Source organism: Artibeus jamaicensis, unplaced genomic scaffold (genome assembly GCF_021234435.1).
Source record: "Artibeus jamaicensis isolate MK-2021 breed Jamaican fruit bat unplaced genomic scaffold, CSHL_Jam_final contig_1832, whole genome shotgun sequence".
Classification (NCBI taxonomy): domain Eukaryota; kingdom Metazoa; phylum Chordata; class Mammalia; order Chiroptera; family Phyllostomidae; genus Artibeus; species Artibeus jamaicensis.
The window spans coordinates 3,430,676-3,447,597 of NW_026521362.1; the positions used below are offsets into that span (position 1 = coordinate 3,430,676).

Consider the following 16,922-nt stretch of genomic DNA (forward strand, 5'->3'; position numbering starts at 1 on the left):
TGATTTGGGACAAGCTATGTCTTCACTTATCTATGGATGAATGAAGATCCATGGCCTATACTTTTATGGCCATGGATCACAAAATTAATGACAGTGTTTATATTTGTTTCTTAAGGCTACCATAACAAACCACCACAAATTTAGTAGCTTCCAACACAGAATTTATTTTCTTAAAGTTCAGGAGTCTAGAAGCCCAAAATCAACTCCAGCAGGGTCATGACCTCTTCAAAAGCACTAGGGAAGAACCTAGAACCTGGCTTCCTCTAGCTCGGAAGGAAAAGTTTGGAAGGCAAACTTTGACTTGTGGCAGCAAAACTCCAACCCATGCCTCCATTTTTACATGGTCTTCCCATAAGTCTCTTTGCCTACTCCTTCTCTTATAAAAACATCAGCCATTTTATTTAGGGTTCTCCCTAAATCAGTGATTTCACCTTAACTGATTACATCAGCAAAGATGCTATATCCAAATAAGGTCACAGTCTGAGGTTTCAGATGGACATGAAATTTTTTTCAAACACTTTCAACCCATTATAGTGGTTATGAAATATTCTACCAATTTATATCAAATACGAAAATATTAGCATATAAAATAATGCACACATTCTTATTGATATTTAAGTTATATGAAAAATCTTTGATGTTTTCAGCTTTTGGAAAACCTATATTTGAAAACTTCTTGCTTTCTTTACATATTGATCATGTTTACACCCTATTTATGTTTTATATGGAATTCCAGTTAAGAGTCTTGAGATATTTCTTGTTAGTTGTGAATTACTTTAGAAATAAAAGTTGAATTTTTCTATAAATCTGTCCACCATGATAGCATTAAGCAAGTAATCACTCGGTGCTCCTTCTTTCATACACCTGATATCTGAGGCACTTCTAGGCACAGGAGATATCACAGTAAACTAAAGGGACTGACACTGTTGTTGTCAGGCAGAAAAGGGGAAAACAAAAGAAAATAATTTAAACAAGTAAACTAGGTGGTAAAAAGTGAAGTTGGGAAAAGCAAACAAAGAGAAAGGATAGGGAGTGCAGGAATAAGGACCAATTCGCATTTTCAAATACTGTAGCCATGGAGGCCACCCTCTGTCACTTGCATTTGAGAAAATGACTGAAAGAGGAGAGGAAATATATACAAGACAGAAAGAAAACTGGAAAAAGAACAAACATAACAGACAAAAGAAAACCAAGTGCAAAGGCTGTGAAATGGAAGGATACCTGGAATATTCCAAGAATAGCCAAAAAAACCCTGTATGAATATGATGACATGAACAAGGGGAAATTAACAAGGTTTGAACTCAGTGGTAACATCAGCATAGATGGTATAGAACTTGGTTAGGGCATTTAAGGATTTTAACTCTGACAAGGAGCCAAGAAAATGGTGAACAGAGAAATGACATTTAAAATGAGTTTTTTTTTATTAGTTTTACTGATCTGTAGACAATAGATTATAGATAGGCAAAAGTAGAGTGGGGAGACAAGTATCTTGGGGACAAGTATTCTTGGAGAGAATATATTTAAAAAATAATAAATAGAATCTGCTCATATGGAATATGAAAGAAAAAGGTAAGAATGACTAAGATTTTTGGCTTAAAAACTGAAGGTGTTGCTAAAAACTGGGGTAGAGAAGACTACAGGTAGGGAAGCTTTGAGTGGAATATTAAAGTTCTTTTGAACACAGTGAGTTCAAGATGTCTCTTCGACTTCAAAAGAATATGTCAAGCGAGCTTTGGTCATAAATGTCTAAACATTAGGGAAAAGGTGTGAGGTGAACATATAAATTTGGGAATTATACAATTATAAGGTGCCATATAAAGCAATGAGATCAGATTGGATGAGATCACCAAAAGAGTAAGCAAAGATAAAGAAAAGATCAATTTAATTCCATTTCCTGGGCAACCTGAACATTGAGCATTGAAAACAGAGCCCTGCCAAGGAGGCTGAGAACGAGCAGTCAGTCAATTGGGTAGAAAATCAGGACAGCGTGAGAGCCTCTAAGACAAGTGACAAAAGAATTACAAAGAGGTCTGAATGATGAACTATTTCAGAGGTTATTCACAGTCAAGTAAGAAAAATTGAAAACTGGCCCCTGGATTTAGCAAGATGGAGGCTGTAAGTAGTCTTCATAAACATGTTTTTGGTGCAGTCATGGTGAAAACTAACTGGTAATTTGTATTTAAGAGAGATAAACAAAACAATGAGTGCATAAAATGCTGTTAAGACAATTCTCTCTTAACTTCTCCACAAAGATGTCTGAAGACGAAGTGGTACTTTGAGTGTAGGTCTGGGCATACAGTAGTAGATAGTAAGTGGTAGCTCTAATGATGGTGGAGATGTTGATAATGATGCACACAAACCTTCTAATTCTACCAGTCTGCCAATTTCCTCAAGAACAATCTCTCACCTCCAGAAATCTGTCTTTTAAAATCCAGTTCATAGCTCATGTGATAAATAATGAGTAGAATTAGATATGCCCCAAATAAGTCCATTAATAATTAATTGATTACAACTCATATATTTAAAAGGAGAGAAAACACTACATGAAAGTAAATAATATGTACAGTTGTGAGTAGAGAATAAATATTTTAAATTTTTTATCCTCCCTTTTAAGAGCCAGAGGGAGACATTTAAACAAATGATGATGGATTAGTATATTGTACAGCCAGTAAAATTGTTTTAAGAAATATTTCATGATGCAGGAAAATGTCTAAAATATAAATTCAGAGAAATAAATCAGAATATAAAATGAAATAATGTGGGATCACTATTAGAAACATAGAAAATAAATCAAAATGTAATTATAATAAACTATATATGATTGGCTTGCAGTCTTTTTTATATCCTTTCTCATATTTTTTACATTGACAAAATACTTTTTTAAATGAAGATTGTGTCATGGTACATTGAAAGAAGAATTAATCTTCCAAAGAAAGAACCACAAATTATATTTAAGTAATTTTTAATAGTAACAATATTTTAAAAGTGTTTTTGCCTAAAGAAATAAGGTATTGTTTTTAGAACTCGTTCAGTCTTGAACAAGTCTTCTCCCAATTGAAGCCCAAAATTTTATATTTATTTTACTTTACCCATGGAGTTTCCTTGTACCACTAAATGTATCATAGTATAGAAAGAGAATTCTGCCACCACCTAGATTCTGTATCTGCTTTGTATTTTCTACATTGTCTAATATATCACATCCTTAAATCAACCTTCCATCTTAGCTTCACATTTCAAAAATCTAGACATAAGGCCAGTATTACCCTTCTGCTCAGAATTCAATGGTAAATTTCAAGTACAAATGCAATAAAATGTAAAAACTGTGAAAATAAAAGGAGAATTTGTGATTAGAAAGTACTCTAGTTACCAAACATATTTTAATTAAATTATAAAATATTATGATGAATAAGTATTCGTATTTACTACTGATAAGATGTGAAGATTAACATGCTTCTCAGAAAGTCATTAAAAATACTGATCAAGAGACTTTTAAAACTATGAATGCCTTTTAAAAATAAATCAAATGACCAAGAATCTACCTGAAGAATATAATCAGCAACATTTTCAAAGATAATGTCATTAAAATGTTTATAACATTTAGTGGTAAAAAATATTAGAAGCAATTTACATAAAAATTAATGAAAAGTAGTTAATTATGGAAACTATAGTACATATATATGACAATATTATGCAGCCTTTAAAACCATGTTTTGAAAGAAGATCTCATGCAGGACAAAAAAGCTCATGCTATATTGACTGAAAAATTAAAATATTAAATTTTATTTTAATATGATGTCAACTTGTGGGTGAAATTCCAGGTTATTTTCCTCATTTATTTTTATTTATATTTTAAACTTTTCTATGATAAATATTATTAAATTTATTATAAAAATAAATAGTATTTTTCTTTCTTTTTATCAAATTTATTGGGCTGACACTGATTAATAAAATTATACAGGTTTCAGGTGCACAATTCCACAACACATCATCTGTACACTGTATTGTGTGTTCACCACTTCAATATTTTTTCAAATATTAAAAATCATATTTTCATTTGCCTTTAGGTCAAAATGTCCAAAGAAGATTTGGTTAGTAATATTTGGATAGTTTTCATCAGTTTTACATCAATTATATATTATATGCAACAAGTTCTAGAAAATATACTCAATTTTTTATAACTATAAAAATTTCATTCATATAAGCAATAGAAAAATGTACAGGTACATACTAAGAAATATTACATGAAAATATTTTTATTTCTAAAGCCCATGTGTTTTTTATTCACAAGAAATAAATGTTTCTGTACAGCTGGGGTTTTATTTTGAAAAAATAATAAACATGACTTCCCTTATAATATATACAAAAATCTTAAAAGCTTAAAAGCTAAAACCAAACACCTAAAAGAAAAAAAAAATTCTTCATGGCTTTGGCAGAGGCAAAGATGTCTTAAATAAGACACCAAAATAACAATAAAGGGGAAAAATGATACTTCATCAAAATTAAAAATGTCTACTGTTTGAAACATACCCTTTTTAAAAATGTAAAAAGCAAGTCGCAAATAAACCAGTTAAAAAATAGGCATAAAAATTATATAAAATATGTTTATAGAAGAAGCCTGGGCACAAAGAAATAAGATGCTCAATATCAGTAATTACCAAGACATGAAAATTAAAACCACAATGAGATATTACAAACTCACTAAAATGGCTAAAATTGAAAACCCTGCCTATGAAGTGCTGGCCAGGATGTAAAGTAACTAGAGCTCTTCTGCTTCGCTGATGAGAATACGAAACAGAGTAACAAGTTGGGAAAACAGACTGGCAGTACCTTACAAAGTTAAAATACACTCAGTATAGGACTCAGCACTATGACTCCTTGATATTTACCCAAGACTTGCGAAAGCACATATCCACACAAAAACCGACCTAAAAATGTAGCAGCTTTATTCCTATCAGTCATAGAAAGAATCCAAATGTCCATGAAAAGAAGAATGGATAAACAACTTGTAATATACACATGAAATAGAATATTTCTCAGCAATAAAACAAGTGATACACTGAACACCATGGATTAGTATTAAAACCCTTAGAGTGAGCAAAAGTAGCCAGAATACAAGAGTTCCCAGTGTGCATTTCCATTCACCAGATTTTCTGCCATAGGCAAAACTAACCGATAGTCACAAAAACCAAATCAGCGGTTGTCTAGGGCTACACTGGAGAAACTGACTGGACAGTGGTATGAGGGAACATTTTAGGGGGATCGTCACTGTGGGATGGAACCCTGGGATTCATTTGTCAAAACTCATCAAACTTTGTACTTAAATTGAAGCATTCCATTATACCTCAATAAACTGTATTTTAAAATAACAATTCTTTTTTTTTAAAGATTTTATTTATTTATTTTAGAGAGATAGGGAAGGGAGGAAGAAAGAGAGGGAGTGAAACATCAATGTATAGTTGCCTCTAGTACACCCCATACTGGGAATATGGCCTGCAACTCAGGCATGTGCCCTGACTGGGAATCAAACCGGCGATGCTTTGGTTCACGAGCCTGCGCTCAATCCACTGAGCTACACCAGCCAGGGTGAAAATACTAATTCTTAACAAGCTACTATTCTCAATCACTCCCCACTCTATATTTACATAAAGCCTTGCTTATCAACTAAGGGCCCTGTTCTACAATGACATCACCCTATTCTTAGTGATTTTCCTTTATGATTTTTTTGTCTTTAAAACTTTCCAACACTACTTTCTCATATTCATTTTCCATCACCTCCATTCCCCTTCATTCTACAGATTAAGTATACCACACACCTACATCCCTTTCAAAATTCCCCAAACTAACTTTCATAAATATCCCTCTCTGTCCTCTATATGTTGATTCATTCTACATCTCCTGCATGATATGCCTACTCCATCAAGAGCTCTATTCAATGCTGGCACTCCCACATGTCAATATATCGTGATCTCATATGCCACCGCATCACACAGGCAGTGCATAAAATGCAACATGAGGCAGATTCTGGAGGAGAAAAGATAGTCCCTTGGCCATAAATTTGCCACTTTGGGCTGATGATAAAACTACATGGAATAATAAAGGATAAAGGATGCATATATACACCACCACCAGCAACAAAAACTTTGCCAGGATGATTGAGTTATTTCAAGTTTCCTAACCATTGATCTAAACTGAATACCTCATAATCATGAACACATTTGAAAAGTGCAAAGCTGATCATGCATTTATCCTTCATTCATTCAACAATTATTTGCTGAGCACCCAATACGAGGCAGACACTGTTATAGGTGTTAGGGACAAAAGTGGGCAAAACTGATAAAAATTCAACCTTAGCTAGCTGTCTCTGCTGCAACATAGCCCTTTGACGACAATGATTTCCAGTGGTTAGAGATCAAATTTGTCACTCTCCACTTCATAAGTAAACTATTTGGTAAATAGTTTTATGCCCAACTCTTTACTCAATCAACTCCAGTCTTTATGGAACCAAAATTAGATTTTGCCTTCAAAAGACAGTTATGCTCTTACTGAATTTTATATATTCTCTCTCTGACCGTTCATATAATTCTGAATTCATTTCTCCCTTTCTCAGCATGAGAACAGGAACATGTCTTCTTTATCTTTCTAGCCTCGGTTCTGACACAAATCAAGCACTCAAATGTTCGTTCATGAACTGTCTCTGCTTATTTAACAATAACTACTTTTTAAAACCATCTTACTTGTCCCTACCAATTAATTTGCCAAGCGAATCACTTTAAATGACTTAATATTCCATTTAATTACCATCTAATTCAAGTGGTTTTAATTACTGGATTAAACTTTACTGTCTGAGCCTTTATTTAAACAAAGATAAAATGTCTTTGTGCTATTGTCTTGCATACATGTTAAACAGCATCGAATTCTCCTACACTTCAGCTAAAGATGAACAGATCTTTCCTCTTCCAGAAACCTTTAATGGTTCCCCATTTCCTACAGAACAAAGTTAAAAAATCCTTTCCCTGGCAATCAAAATCCTTTAAAAACTGTCTTTATCCTAACTTTCAACCCAAGATCTAGAATTCCCCTTCATGTTTATTTATCCTGCTCCAACCAATCAATGAATTGAACTCTTAAAAACTCATTTTGGGAAAGACTATAGCTTTCTCTTTCCTTCTGACATCTACTCCCTCCCAATCTTTTGCATGACTACATAATTCATATACTTAAAGGCCGCTCACAGTAGGTTATTTGGTATCTCTCTTCTAGCAGCCACCACTAGACTATATGACTCTTAAAGACATAAATTCTGTATATTTCATAGTACCTATCCCCAACCCTTTATTGAATTTTTGAAAAATATGTCAATTGTTCTAAAAAAATAGTGCATACACTGTTTACAAATTTTGGCTGTTCTTTCTAAGCCTTCAGAGGCTTGGCCCCAAAGGAAACTGCTGAGAAAAATCATGACCTAAATTAGCTAGACTACTGTCGAGACTCAATAAATGCAAAACTGCTCAAGTCTGAAACAAGGGAATGGTGAGCCTACAGAATACTTTTCTTCCAAGTTATAATAAGATATGTTTTATACAAGGTCAGTGGCCTGTTCTTTCTTCGTCCTCCAAAAATATCCCTATTTGTATAAATACTTTATAAATCGTGCATAAATATCATGACTACTCTGCCTAAAGAGTCCAGGCACACCTGAGTCAGGGACACACATAACACAGTGGCTCAAAATCCAGGCTCAAAAGTGTGACCAAAAAGGCTGTGAGTCCTTTGTTCCTGCTTGCAACTTTTGTGACCTTGAGAAACTCAATTAACTTTTCTAGGTCTCAGTTTCTTATATGTAAATGAGGATAATAATACTACCTATCCTCCATGCCACTTTGAAAATTAATGAAAATTATGTATATAAAGTACACAGCATAGTAAACCTAGTAATTTTTCAATATCACAATATATTTTTATTTTTGACACTGATAAATCTGTGTGGAACAGCAGAAAGATCAGAGTAAATTGTGAATAAAATTATGAAAGAACAAAGCAAATATCAAGGGTTAAAGTTTTATAAGGCCTATTAATATTTGAACACTATTTATAAACTTTATTAAAAATTATCTGAGAAATTTCTGCCCTTAATCAAAGTGGACTATGTCTGTATGCCCCACTTTTTACATGTCTGTAAATATTATCATTTGAAAATCCCAGCAGTCCTCATAATTTATTCAGGGCAATTCCAACACTGACAATGCATTTTAATCAATCATACTCTTCTACCTGCCTCCAAAAGGTGAAGCCATTTATTTAAAAAGAAAAAAAATGGTGTTAGTTTTAACACCCTAATTAATCAGTTTCTAGTTTCTTGTCATATCTGTACACTGGAATTTTCACCTGAGTCACCAAAAATTAATCAAACAAATCAACAAACATTTACTGCTTAATAAATGAGTGTGATGCTAGGCATTAATGTTATGAAGAAATTATTTAGAAAGAAACAAAGGAAGGGGTTGATACAATAGCCCATTGTCAAAAATCCAAGACAGCAAGGCTACCTAGGTCCCTAGATTTATGTGAAGATACCAGTCAGTTTCCCACATAGGACCAAGGGAAATGTGTAGGTATGAAATTGAGGTAACCAGTCAACTGTTCCCCTCATTTACTCAATTTCTCTCTCTTCAGAGCAGCCATGGGGGAATCTTGGGAAACACAAGTAGATAAGAGTAACTTTACAGAAACTTTAAATGCTAGATAAGTTAATACAGTTTTATAAAAGATACAAACCCTAGGAATTATTTTCTTGGCTGAATTTGCTACGTATTAACCAGGGAGATCTGTCTCCGAGAGTGAAGACAAAATAATCAATACAAGTTTTCAGAATATGTACCTCATATAGGTATCTGAATCAAAGCATGGTACTTAAATGCCAATGCAAAGTTTCAGTTAATTAATTACCAAGTCCTTTGCTTAATTTACATTCCTACAGAATAAAAACCAAACCCTATTATATTGGCTGTTAACATTCTGGCACTTCCCCTTAACCTCACTGTGAAGGAACAGAAAATAGATATGTTGGTCTATAATCAGTTTCCTAGCACAGAGCAGCTATAACCCTTGTAATTTCCCAAGAGAGCCCCCAGGAGCATCTTTTGTTCTAATATTTGTCTTTGATCTTGGATCCTGACACAGAGCCCCTAAATCCCTCAAATTCCCTGGGTGGCAGGTATGTCTTTTGTTAGGCAAAAGGCAACTCTTAGTGGATTCCTGGGGTTGGTCACCAGAAAGACCAAGCCATGATCAGAAGCTTTGAACTTTCAGCCTCACCCACTAAGCTCCAGGAAGGGTAGAGGGATTGGAGATTGATCATATCTATGTGTTGAGGCCTCCATAAAAATTCCAAAAGTAGAGGGTTCGGAGATCCTCTGGGTTAGTGAATGTATCTACATAACAAGAAGGTCACACACCCACCTCCACGGAGACAGAGGCTCCTGCACTTAGGACCTTCTGGACCTCATTATACACATTGCTTCATCTGGTTGTTCATTTATATTCCTATTATATTTTAATAGTAAACTGGTAAACATAAATAAGTGTTTCCATAAGTTCTGTAAGATATTCTGGCAAGCCCAAAGATTAAGACACTGAAACTATGATTTATAAATGGATGGTCAGAAGTACAGGTGACAACCTGGTACCTGTAATTGGTGACTGAAGTGAAGGCAATCTTCTGGGACTGAGTGCTTAACTTGTAGGATCTGATGCTAACTCCAGGTGGGTGGCATCAGAATTTTTGGACACCCGGCAGATGTCTTAGAGAATTATTTAGTGTTGGGAAAACCCACATGTCTGTATGTAGAAGTTTTTTTTGTGTATGACTAAAGAAGAAACAGAAAATTGTTTTCCAGACTCGCTCTGACTCAGTTTCCTCAAATGTAAAAGAAGACCAATGCTTACTTCACAGAAATTTTGAAGGGGGGAGGGATTAACTAAGTTAACATTTGTAATTCATTAGATTAGTCAATAACATAATCATTGTTAAAATTATTGGCTAATGCACTTATCTTTGTTTACATATAAGCAGCAATTTCTTATTTCCCAATTTTTTGAATGACAGTTTAATTGTATTTCTTAAGTGTGTACAATACATTTCAGATTCGAGAGCAGGTAAAGAAAGGTGGTTTCCTTCCCTTCTTAAACATGGTAACTTTATACCCCGTCTGTATCCTGTGATGATGAGAAGGCCCTCCCGCAGCTCCTGAAGCAGACCCCTTCCTGTGGTGTCACCTCCATGTCACCAGTGCCCGTATCAGATGATGGGCCACAAGTTCATACCTAACTTAAATGGCTCACTCTCCATAGTTTCACTTTATTGTTTAAATTATTTTATTTTTTATTGTTCATTTAAAAAATAGCTACAGACACATAATCCTTCATTTGGAGACTAGCATGAGTTTTTTTTAACCATGATTCATATTCATTACATTTTGTGCATGGTCACTGAGGCCCAGAGAAGTGAATTACTTACCTGGGGACACAGGCCCTTAGTGAGGAGGCCAGGAGTAACACTTGCTGTTGCACTGTAATCATGCAAAACTGCCAAACAACCTCCAATTTCCCCAGTGCTTGCAGCACTTGAGTCTCTAAGATTGAAACATGTCTATATGCTCCCATTAAGTCTTTAAAATAAGCATGTTTATAATATCATTCAATAATTAATGTACAAAATGGTAATGCTGACTCAGTAACAAAGATTCAATTATATTTTACATAGTCCATTTAATAAAGAATAACATAATCCATTTTAGAAAAAAATCCATAAAAGTTGATGATTTTTAAGTTTGATATTTAGAGTCTAATTAACGTACCCAACTTCCTATGAAACAATTCCATTCAGTTGCTTAACAGGTGTCTCAAACTCAACATGTCTAAAATAAACTCAATGTCTACACTCAAATCATCTCCTCCTATATTCTCTTCTCTTTCAAGAAATTGAATCAAATAATGTCCTATACAAAACTCAAGACTTGTCCTTGACATTTTCATCTCCTACAACTATCAGAGCCAGTCAAGCATCTAGCTCTCTTGTTCCCACATCTCAAATACCTCTTTATTTTATCCACTTCTTTCATACCTCACTGCCACTCTGCTTTAAGCAGGCATCATTTCCTGAACAGAATTCATGGAATGCTGCTGTAGCTTCCTACCCAGCCTCCTGAAGAGACTGGCTGTTCTCCGATCCATTCTCCTCGCTAAACCCATAGCGATCTTTCCATAACACAAAGGTGGTCATATCTGTTCTTTTAAACCCATTCAGTGGTTTCCCAACTTTTAAGACCATTCAGTGGCTCTTATTCATTCATTTAGTCATCTATAAGATGTAATAAGCACATCAAATCCACATCAAAACAACTCTAGAACTCTAGTAATGACCCACATTCAGGTAAAATATTCATCCTATCTCATCTCATGGTCCTTCTTTCTCCACAAAAAGGGCCAACTAAATTCCATATTCATAATTAGCCTCACTTGCTTTATATAAATTTTGTTGCATCTAGATATATCCTTAAAATGTATATTGGCAAATTTTAACGGATTTTAGCTTTTCAAACTGTATCACACTATATATCATCTTTCAGGACTATAACCTTTATACTGAATTTACTACTGTATCAAGATTCTATCATATTGGTACAAATAACTGCAGTTCATTCATTTTGACTAGCATATACTAATCCCTTATATATTGATATACCACTGTTCATTCATCAGCTTTTCCACCAATGGGTGTATGGTTTATTTTCAACTTTTATTTTTATGAACAGTAGTATGATGAAATATGTATGTATGTGGAAGACATTTTCTTGAGTGACCCACATGACTAAGAGTAATGGGTCATACACAAATGTTCAGATTTGAAAGATAATGCCAAACTGCTATCTGAAGTTATTATAAAATATGAAGATGTGTCCTTTCTAATAATTAGTATTATCAGCCTTTTAAATTTTTGTCAACTGAATAGATATAAATATGTAATTGTAGCCTCAGTCTATATTTCCCTGATCAAAACTGATGTTCAATATTTCTTCATAAGTTTTTCTGCTATATGTATTCCCTTTCTTAAGAAGCATCTATTCATATCTGTTTCCCATTGTTCTAGGGGCTATTTTGGCTTATCTTATTAATAGCAAGTGTTCTTTATATATATTTGACAATAATGTCTCAGATGCATGTTCTTTGAACATCGACAATTGTAACTTCTTTTTCCACTTTAGTTTATTTTTGAATAAACCAACGTTCTCATTTTTTTGTCTTGACATTAATATATCCAAAGTTTATCTTGGTTTCCGACATGAAGTACACATCCAATTTCATCTGTTTTCCACATGGATTACCATGTTATTTTCAGCTCCATTTACTGAACAGCCCTTCTTCCCCCCACTGATATGCAGTGCTTCCTATGCGTCATATACCAAATGTCCCAAACGTGTGTGAGTCTACTCCTAGAGTCTCTATTTTGCTACAATGGGCATTTTTTTTTTACCCTTTGTGTCCCTCTGTACCAATACTGCTATGCAATCACTCTATTTTTATAAGACCACTATATTTTTCTCCTCGAGAAGGAGCCTGGGTATTTGGTATTCTTTATCATTCCATAAACTAATTATTTCCTTCTTTAATGTTTTACACCTCTGCTTAAATGCCACACCCTCTGTGAAATTTTATCCAATACCCTAGATCTATTTTCCTCTACTCAGAGTATCCCTCTTACTCATCCCAACACACAATATACCCTATATGTGTATCATGATTTCTAAAGTACATTTTTAGAGAGAGACAGATAAATGTTTATTTTGTTATTGACTATAAGCTCCAAGTGGGGACCTCCCTTCTCTTTTATCTTCAGGGCTTTTTTTTTACCACATAATAGACACTTAACAACGATTTTAAAAAGAGTTACTTTCTCCTCTGTAGCCTCATCCAGAATAACTGCTTCTTCTTGTCCCCTCCTATGGACCCTATTCACCCTGGACAGCAAAGTCTGATGAAGCCTCCTCATTCAGACCTTTCAGTCACCATCTCAATACCTAGCAGATACTGATTTAAAAAAAGTTACCATGAGCCAATACTCCACTGAGGTGCTTGTGCACATCATCTCATTTAATTTCCAAGGCAACCCTATGAAGCAAAATTTATTGCCTCTAAGGTTCTCATTTTAGTGAGAACACTAAGATTTTATTAAGAAATTTGTCAAAAGTCACATAACAGGTTCAGCGGGGAGGAGGTAAGAGCCAGGGTGCAGAATGGAGCCTGGGCTTTTAACCTGGTGGTAACCTTCTCACAGCACTTGTGAACTCAGATGACGTCATTATGCTTTTGCTTAGGATTTGTTTTTCCTTTGCCCATTACTGTGCTATATTCTTTTTTTTCTGTTTTAAATTACGATTTAATTGATACATAACATTGTGTAAGTTTAAGTTATACAACAGATTGACTTCATAGGCACTTAAATAATTGATGATGTGATGAATAAATAAACATTTATAAAAAATTAATTCACAGTATATGCTAATATTGGGTGTTTAAATACAGTGTAAAATTTAAAGTTTAGAACTATAAGGGATCTCAGAAACCACCATGCCCAAATTCTGTTTTAGTACTAGAGACACTTAGGTCCCAAAAGATTAACTTTTTAAAAAAGTCAAAAGTCCTTTTCTTGGCATATTTAGAACATAAAAATTTCAGTTAAGTAAACTTTGAGCAGCAGCATCTTCCTGTAAGTAAAGTATATTATAACCACATGACACAAATTCCCAAATGCTATAACATCCTCAAATAATAAGTAAAAATAGAACATACAGAGTTTGAGCCAAGATGGAAGCATAGGTAAATATGCTTCCCTTCCTCACACAACCAAAATAAGGATAACAAATTTAAAAACAAAAACAGCCCTGGCTGGTGTGGCTCAGCAGATTGAGTGCCAGCCTGCAAACCAAAGGGTCACTGGTTCAATTCCCAGTCAGGGCACATGCCTGGTTGTGGGCCATGTCCCCAGTAGCAGGTGCATGAGAGGCAACCACACATTTATGTTTCCCTCCCTCCCTTTCTCCTTCCTTTCTCCTCTCTCTAAAAATAAAATAAATAAATCTTTATAAATAAATAAATAATAAAAACAAAAACAACCAGAACCACAAGAAAATCGAACTGTATAAAAGTCCAACAACCAAGGATTTACAGAAGAAACATTCATCCATACTGATAGGAGGGGCAGAGATGGGACGCTGGAGCTATGAGGAGGTGGTGGCCACACATGACAAGGTGGTGGCTGGTGGACCTGGAGTGGCCAAGGTCACGGATGGTGGACAGAGATATCCCACATTTGTATGCAGATAAGCCAGAGGAACAACTGAGGAATGAGACAGACCAGCAACCCAGGGTTCCAGCACCAGAAACTAAAGCCTCAAAACCTCTGGCTGTAAAAACCTGTGGACATTTGGAAAGTAGGAAAATCTTCCAGTCTCATAGAAGAGTCCATTGGAGGAACCACAGGGTCCTAGAATACACACAAGCCCACCCAACTGGGAATCAGTGCCCGAAAGGGCACAATCCACTTGTAGGAAGCAGGGGCAAGACTGAAAACCGAGCAAGAGCCAAGCAAGCAGCATTGTTCCCTCTCTGACCCTCCCCCACATGTGGCACCACAAGGCAGTGAAGTGGGTTGCCCTGCTCTAATGAATACCTAAGACTTTGCCCCTTACTACATAACAGATGCACCAAGACAAATAAATATGGCCCAAATGAAAGAACAAGATCAAAACTCCAGAAAAACAACTAAGCAACCAGGAGATAGACAACTTATCTGATACAAGGTTCAAAACATTGGTAATCAAGGTGCTCACAGAAATGGCTGAATGTGGTCGCAAAATAAAGGAAGAACTGAAGGCTATGCAAAGTAAAATACAGAAATATAAACAGGAAACCAACAACAAAGGGAAAGAAACTGGGACTCATCATTGATTTGTGACAAAAGGATGAAATAAACAACCAACTGAAGCAGAATGAAGAAACAAGAATTCAAAAAAGTGAGAAGAGGCTGAGGAATCTCTGGGACAACTTTAAATGTTCGAACATCCGAACCATGGGGATGCCAGAAGGAGAAGAGGAAGAGCAAGAAATTGAAAACTTACTGTAGAATGGAGGAAAAATAATGAAGGAAAACCCCAGTGTGTCAAAGAAATGGGACATGCAAGTCCAGGAAGCTCAGAGAGTCCCAAACAAGCTGAATCCAAGGAGAAACACACCAAGACACATCATCATTAAGATACTCAAGATTAAAGATAAGGGTAGAATCTTAAAAGCAGCAAGAAGAAAGGAGAGAGTTACCTCCAAAGGAATACCCATAAGACTATCATCTGATTTCTCAAGAGAAACTTTACAGACAAGAAGGGGCTAGAAAGAAGTGTTTAAAGTCATGAAAGGCAAGGACCTACATCCAAGAATACTCTATCTACCAAAGCTATCATTTAGAAGGGAAGGACAGATAAAGTGCTTCCCAGATAAGGTCAAATTAAAGGAGTTCATTAGCACCAAGCCCTTATTATATGAAATGTTAAAGGGACTTATCTAAGAAAAGGAAGATAAAAACTATGAACATTAAAATGACAACAAACTCACATCTATCAACAACTGAAGCTAAAAATCGAAAACTAAGCAAACACCTAGAACAAAAACAGAATCACAGAAACGGAGATCACATGGAGGGCTATCAGTGGAAGGAGGGAGAATGAGGAAGAAAGGCACAGGGAATAAGAAACAAAATTGGTAGGCACAAAATAGACAAGGGTGGTTAAGAATAGTATAGGAAGTGGGAAAGCCAAAAAGCTTATACATATGACTGATGGACATAAACTAAGGGGGTGGGAATGCTGGAGGGAGGAAGGTGCAGGGTCGGGGGAGATAAAGGGGAGAAAAAAGTGGGACAACTGTAATAGCATAATCAATAAAATATACTTTAAACATAAACAAAATATATGATACTATTTTAAAAAGTGTAATTACACCCCTAACATCCATTTTACCTTTACTCAAGACAAACATAATGTATAACTAAACAAGTCTTAAAAAGAAAGAGAATATGCCTTAATTTTATAACTTAAGTACAAGGAAAAATTACTACTTTTGTCTTGCATCATCACATTTCACCATTTGAGATTTAATCTGAGCATTAAGGACTTAAATCAGCAAAACTGTACTTTTTTGATACTTATAGAAAAGAATGTCATAATTTTGCTGAATCAGACTGTAACATTTTTGTGACCCATCTAGATGTCTCCATTCAACAAATGATAAAGTGACCATTCCAAACTGATGTAATCCATCAAAAATACATTTCTACTTTCAGTCAAGCAGTAGCTCAACCGATTCTAACAAAGAAGCAGAGAAGGCTGATTTATTCTGGGATTTTAACCACAGACCAGCAAATCAATCTCCATGTTCTTAATCATAAACTGATAGACTCACAATGGTCTCTTCTTTGAATAGTTCTAGTATAAAGGTACAAAAGATGCACACACACTACTTAAATGGGCCTAGGTCTAGTCACTACCAAAGTACTTTTTCTCAACCTGGAAGTGGTCAAAAATTACAATGAGAAACTTATATTCATTTTTTTAAAAGAAAGATAACCAGAATTTCTCCAGTGGGGCAAGAGCATTTTTGCAATCTAAAGCAAACTCATGACATCCTAAATAACTTTTTAACAAGAGTTAATTTTTGGAAATGCTCTTTCCTTTTTTCTAAACCTTATAAAATTAGATAGTATCAGTGGGATACTGTTTATTAGCATATTCTGATTAATAAATAATTTCAAAAATATTTATAATACTAAAAAGATATTATGTTTATTAAATGAATGCAAATCTCAAGTTCAGAAT

General features: G+C 34.8%; 1 protein-coding gene across 3 annotated transcripts in view; it reads right to left on the reverse strand.

The window, feature by feature from the left end:
- GALNT13 (polypeptide N-acetylgalactosaminyltransferase 13) overlaps positions 1–16,922 on the reverse strand; it is a 514,121-nt gene that overhangs the window by 429,191 nt on the left and 68,008 nt on the right. The gene's annotated exons all lie outside the window — the stretch shown is intronic.